Genomic DNA, 6530 nt, shown 5'->3' on the forward strand with positions numbered 1-6530 from the left:
GGTCTAAAACCATGACAACCCAGTGTTGGGATCAGGAAGCAGAGTGGCAGTCTTACACACCTCTCTGCGCTCCCTGTGGAGCATTTTCCAGCTCAGTATAGTATAGAAACGCTGTGTGCCCCACGATCATTTAAATTAACCAGATCAAAAATGAACAGAAGATGAGCTACACAGAAAAACTTGATACAAATCAACACAAAATCTACGATAATGCAACAAAATCAGAAAATAAAATGTGGACTTTTAAACATCAGATATCTGCCATCTAAAGGTGTATTCGTACATGATCTGATATCAGATAACCATATTGATTTACTCTGTCTGACTGAAACCTGGTTGTGTCCTGAAGAATATGTTAGCCTAAATTAATCCACTCCCAGTCATATTAATACTCATGTTCCTCGAGGCAGTGGCTGAGGAGGAGGCATTGCAGCTATTTATGACTCAGGCCTATTAATCAACCCTAAACCTAAAACTAAATTATAATTCATTTGAAAGTCTTGTTCTTTGTCTTTCACATTCAACCTGGAAAACCGTGCAGCCAATTATACTTGTTATAGCCTACCGTGCTCCTGGTCCGTCTTCTGAATTTCTATCTGAATTCTCAGAGTTTCTGTCAAATTTAGTCCTTAAATCTGAAAAAGTAATCATTATAGGAGATTTTAATATTCACGTGGACGTTAATAATAATAGCCTACTCGCAAGTCTCTGCTGATTGTGGTGGTGCCTGCTGCCGTGGTCCTGCATGACGCTTCCTGCTACTACTATAACTATTAGTCATATATACTATCACTAGTCTAATAAACTTTAAAATTTGGAGCAATAAAAACACCATCAGTGGTATGTCTCGCTGTATCGTAGCTGCTAGTGCCACTACTCATCATTGATCATGTTTGCCACCATAATTATTATCATTGTCATATTCTATCACCTTAGCTGTGCTTGTTTCTACTATTCTGCTATATTAACTGCCATAACATATAAGTCATATTCACATTACTATAGATATTATTATAGTTACTGTCTCTCTGTCTTCATGTCTGTCCCTGTCTCTCTCTGTCCATCTGTCCATCTTTTCTCTCTCCTTTTCTTCCTCCCCAACCGGTGCAGACAGATGTCCGTCCTCCATAGAGCTGGGTCTGTCTGACATTCCTGCCTGTTATAGGGAAGGTTTTCGTTGCCACCGTTCTCTATGGAGGAATTGTTGAGTCTATGTAAATCATAAATAAGTCATAGAGTGTGGTCTTTACCTACTCTGTAAAGTGTCCTGAGATAACTTTTGTTATGATTTGGCACTATAAATAAAATTGAATTGAATTGAATGAAATTGCCTAATTCACTGCCACAACAACACTATTAGTCGTATTTCTAGTAGTATTACAGCTATTATTGCTACTATTCATATATATGTATCATAATCACCACCATCTATATATTAAACCAAGGTCCATCTGTGTGTCTGTCTGTCAGTCAGTATATGTGTGTGTGGCTTAAATATCTTTGCAGATGAGGTTCAGACTGACCTAAGATTTTCCGCATGGCACAGTGGTGTGCATCCTCGATTTAGTTTGGAACCAAAAATGCCAAAGATATCGTTATTGAGTTTTTAAAGAAATCCACATTGGCCCACATTTGCCTCTGCCGCTCCTGAATTCTCCACCATTCTCCTGCATTCAGACACATGTTTCATGCACACTTGCAGAAACATAATTATTTCCATTTTCATTTCACTTACAAAGAAATGCATGGGAAAATAGGGACCAGGTTGAAACCACAGATTTTTAGATTTTAATTATAAGAATGCACACACCAGACAATTCAGTCGAGACAAAGGACCACACAATTTCTGTTCTCCTAAACCATTTCAGAGTGGTGATTCCAGGGTCTTGGAATCTCACAGAAACTTGCGGGATCAAACGTGACGGCCATCGACAGATGGTCATCTTGCACGGCATATTAAATAAGCACTCATACTGTTTCCACAAGCTCGTCCCCATTTTCTAACGTCCACCTGGCTCACGAGACATTAGTTCTATTGGCGCTGTTGCCCTCGTTGGCTGTTGAAGGTTTCTGATTTCATTGTTTTTCCTTTTACACAGGATTTCAAGTCATAAATATCATACTTGTTTGAAATTTACAATTATAAATTGGGGATTATGCGTGTAAAGCCTATTATCCTCTCAGATCACTTCCAATAGACAGGATAGCCAAAATGATACAAATACAAGTTGTAATAGCCTAGACTTTCTCTTTAAAAGAGTCTGTGTGTTATGTGTTTGGTATTTCAGGGTTCATGCTAGAATAGTATGGCTGGCTCAAATGACAGCCTCTGGGTTACTTATTACACCTATAAAGTTTCTCTTGCAGAGACAAGCATGAGGACCAATTCATGTTAAAAAATGAAAACATGCACTGTGGAAAAAACGATCAATCACATCTCCTCCATGGGCTCATCAATAGCATTTTTCACACTGGGCAGCACACAGGGCTTTTCTGCTTTTTTCCTGACTGTTTTGACATCCCTTGATTCCGCTGAGTAGCCGTTCTATTTTTTGATCCATACCCATTTTCAACTGTGACTCCCCAATTTACACAACATGTAGACAACGTGTGACTTCATCCTGCAGACCAAAGTGAATATTTGTAAAGCTCAAAGCATGGTTTATTTTTTCTGATGGATAGGTTTTACTGGGAACTGTAAACTGTGATTTTGAATCCCTTTATGAGCAAAAGGCAGAGTTTAAACTCTTAACCGTGGATGACTCATGAACCCAAAAGGCATGTTTAGGGAGCATAAAAGCTTTGAGCGTGTTTCATCAGAGGGCCTTATTTACAGATAGGACCGTGCAGTTGTGTGTTTCTCTCCGACTTTATGTCATCAGGGCCCAGTATTTCAAACGTGATCTGACAGGATTATCCTGGTCGGATTGGATTAAATCTAGATCTGATCTGAAAACTGGGTATTTCAACACAGATCAGGAGAATCCTGATCCTGAAGATCAGGATTTCAGCTCTGGTAATCCAATCCTCCCCTGAATCCAGATAAAAGGCTGATTTGGGTATTTCAAAAGTTAAGTCAGATATCTGGATCAACTTGATACCAAAATTTCAGGATCATTTGAATCCCACCTCAGAGGTGGATTTGACTTGGATTGACAAACTCTCAGCGCATACTTCTCCTAGATATTGTTACTCAAGATGTTTGTTACACTTAAGTGTTAGTGTTGTACTTCTAACAAGTAATTTAAGTAATATCAAAAAATGTAAAGCATAGTAAAATTTTTGACCACACTGTAAAACTGCTGTAAATAAAATTACAATTATTTCTCAAATTCTAATTCACCAAACATTGTAACTTGCATGTACCAAAACAGAGAAAGACAAAGGAATGCAGGGTCCAAACAAAGTTTTATTCCAACAAAAAATAATGTGACCACTACGGACCATGCTATTTCAAATGTCAAGCTGTTTCTCTAACAACTTGATTGTTAATTCTGTCTCTTTTTGCTGAAGCAGCGTCAGCTTAATTTGCCGTTTGGCCAGTTCAGTCTGTTTGACTGCCCTTTCGGTCTCCATTTTGAGGAGCCTCTCATAGGCTTCCTCATCCCCGGCATGCCTCTTCCGTCGCCGTCGCTCTGGCGCTGGCTCTGGCTCTGGCTCTGGCCCCCGTGCCTGATGTGGTAGATAGATAAGTTTATTGGTCACATGCAAAGCTAAAACCAAGGTTTAAAAACAGTGTAGTGAAATGCAAAAAAAAACAAGCTCTCACCAATGTTGGAGAGGAATTAGGATGAAGAAATGTTTCTAATTGTGTCACTGACCAATACCATGAAAGTAATGCCATTACAAATTTAAGCAGTTTCAAGCACTTTATTCAAACTCCAATTACTTGAAAGTCTTAAATGTATCAATACAATTAAAGCATTTAAGGATTTCCAGCACTCACCCTGTTGTAGCTGAGTGGTCCATGGCTGTGAGTGGACTCTGAAGGTAGAAGGTGTATGAGTATCTTAATCCACAATCCCAAATTGTGTTTATGTAGCCTACACAAAAAACATGATATCATCACCAGCATTAGGCTACTGTAGCATTCTGAACCTTCTGAACAAACCTTGTAGTTAATACTCAAACTGTGTTGCGTTGTGTTTTCTAAGCACTGAGCAGGTCTGTACACAATGCAGCCTGCTTATACTGTAAATCTGCCGTGTTGCAAATGACGTGACGCTAATGATAGCCGCTAATGATAGCCCGCTAGCTGCTTAACACACAAGTCAATGGAGCCGCGTTAGCTCCCGTTAGCACGGCCGCGTCTCAATTAGAGATCGCCACGGCCTGCTTTTAATAAGGTGACAATTCAAATAGTTGGCTTGCATGATGTGTTGGTTGCCGTTCGTATGGTATTAAAACCGCTACACAATAGACGACGGTTAACTTACACTTTTGACGTGAAAGTCGGCTCTCTGCTACTCCTTTCATGAAGTAGTCCACCATGTTTCAGATCCCGGAGGCGGAGACTTGAGATTGGGAAATCCGTATCCGGCCAGGTAGGGATCACAGTGATCCGACCTGCCTGTGTTTTGAAATACTCAGATAAAGTCAGCAGGATCACCGTGATCCATGACTGAGAAAAGGAGGATTTCATTATCCGGATTATTCTGATCCAGATTACAAATTTTGAAATACTGGGCCCAGGCTTCACTGAGATCCAAGAACATGCTCTCTACCACAGCTGGAGTCTCATGGAATATATTATCATGTTTCACTCGAAATTAGGTTTACCTCAAATGCAACACCAGCCAACCAACTTTAGATCCACATGCATGTGTATAACAGTATGTGGGCTCAACACGGCTTTGACTTAAAATACATCTAACTACAGCATGAAAAAAAGTAGGTCACTACTGTATGTGTTTTAAATTATTCTACATCAATGGTGTGGTCTCCAGAATCCCAAGCTGGGATAAACTCCAATTGGAATGAGTAGTTTTTGGTGTTTGGCAGCAATGCATTACTGGGAGGTTCTTTATGTAACTTCCAGAAAACTCCTGTTTTTAGCGACACCAGGGGCCATTGGTGAACTGCAGTCAGCACCCTGTTGCTCACACCTACATGCATGCACACTCCAGCTGACTGTAACTTAGCTAAGCTGCATGGATATGGGGTTGCTTGCTTCATAACGTTAGCTGATGGGGTCATTTGTAGCCGGCGAGCCAGCCCTGGGAATCGGGATTAATTAGCTGACGTTATCCACTCAAGGCAATGTTTTGTTATGTCAGCTTGCTAGAAAGTTAGCACGCAAGCTAACATTAGCCACCTAAAACCACCCTACATTTCACATATCAGTGTCAGGGGAAAAAGGGATTCTACACATGCTGTGCTTCTGCTACACACTTTGCAGCAACCGTCAGCCTGCGGACCTTCAGCCAGCCTAAACCCCAACACCGGGGGACTGATCTCGAACCACCTGGAGTCCACCTCCCTTTTGCTGTCGTTGCACAGGACGGCTGCCAACCTAAGGTCCATCTTTGGGTTGCTGCTGAAGAATGTAAAATGAACACACTCTGGTATGGTCGCTGCTTTAAAAAACGGGAGGGGGGTTTAATTGATTGATTTAATTCAGCATTTTGTTATGGTGAGGGTTTGCTGTTGTGGTCAGGATTAGGGGGTAGTGTTAGGGCCTACATAGGCGTATTTGGCATGGAATTCGGCATTTATTGTGGAAAAAATAACAGACTGAGGAACATAGGATCCTTTCTTTGAAAACCTGTTCCCCAGTCGGTGAAGAAATGGCGGTTTACGAAGCCCTGGGAATGAGAACATGTGTTAGCTGCAGCCCTGGAAGTGGGTGCAGGCAGCTAGCTTCCACCTAAAGAGGAGGAACATGTCCTTCTACATCCTTCTGTACCTCCAAAGTTGTCTTATCTGATGTCTTCTTAGCTGGCTTGCTAACATTAGACAGGGGTAACAGGAATCAGCTGGGTTTTGTGTGAACATAGCAGCTTCATTATGATGACAGCACTGCCAGAGTTCTGCGGTCAAGTCCCAAAGGCCAAGATTGCTCTTGATGTGTGAGCAAATACCTCCAAAATAAAGCCTGGCTGCTTGTGAGGCCACGATATCTCATTTTCTATCTCTACATGTCTACACAGATGTTATGATGTGTGTGGCAAACTTAATCAAAGACAATACTTTTGTCTTGAAATTATGTGTGACAAAGTTGGGGCTGGCAACTCCTGCTGTGTATAACATGGATTTGTTAAGATATCCGGATACAGCATTGAAGGCGGAGATTTGTTCTTTCCTATGAAAGTTGCTCATGAAGCCAAAACTTGAAACTTGATTGCGCATTAAATTATTTAATCCTGCGGCTCTTCTTGACTTTCCAAATGTTATTGGACCGAATGGATTAAATTCTGATTTCAATTTAATTTCATGGGAGTTGTGTGTCAAAGAATAATCCACTGATTTACAGATGACTCTTTTGGCATATAAATCTATGTCAAAAAGTCCCTTTGGGGTATCACACGACA

At 40.9% G+C, this 6530-nt stretch overlaps 1 long non-coding RNA gene across 1 annotated transcript; it reads right to left on the reverse strand.

Moving 5' to 3' along the window:
• Window positions 1-3391: 3391 nt before the first annotated feature.
• On the reverse strand, window positions 3392-4565 carry LOC310962025. Its single transcript, XR_014593648.1, has 3 exons — window positions 4437-4565; window positions 3947-3984; window positions 3392-3672 (listed from the first exon to the last, which is right to left on the reverse strand). It is a non-coding gene; the product is annotated as an uncharacterized lncRNA (long non-coding RNA).
• Window positions 4566-6530: the final 1965 nt, after the last annotated feature.

This window comes from Echiichthys vipera (genome assembly GCF_963691815.1).
Source record: "Echiichthys vipera genome assembly, chromosome: 19".
Taxonomy (NCBI): Eukaryota; Metazoa; Chordata; class Actinopteri; order Perciformes; family Trachinidae; genus Echiichthys; species Echiichthys vipera.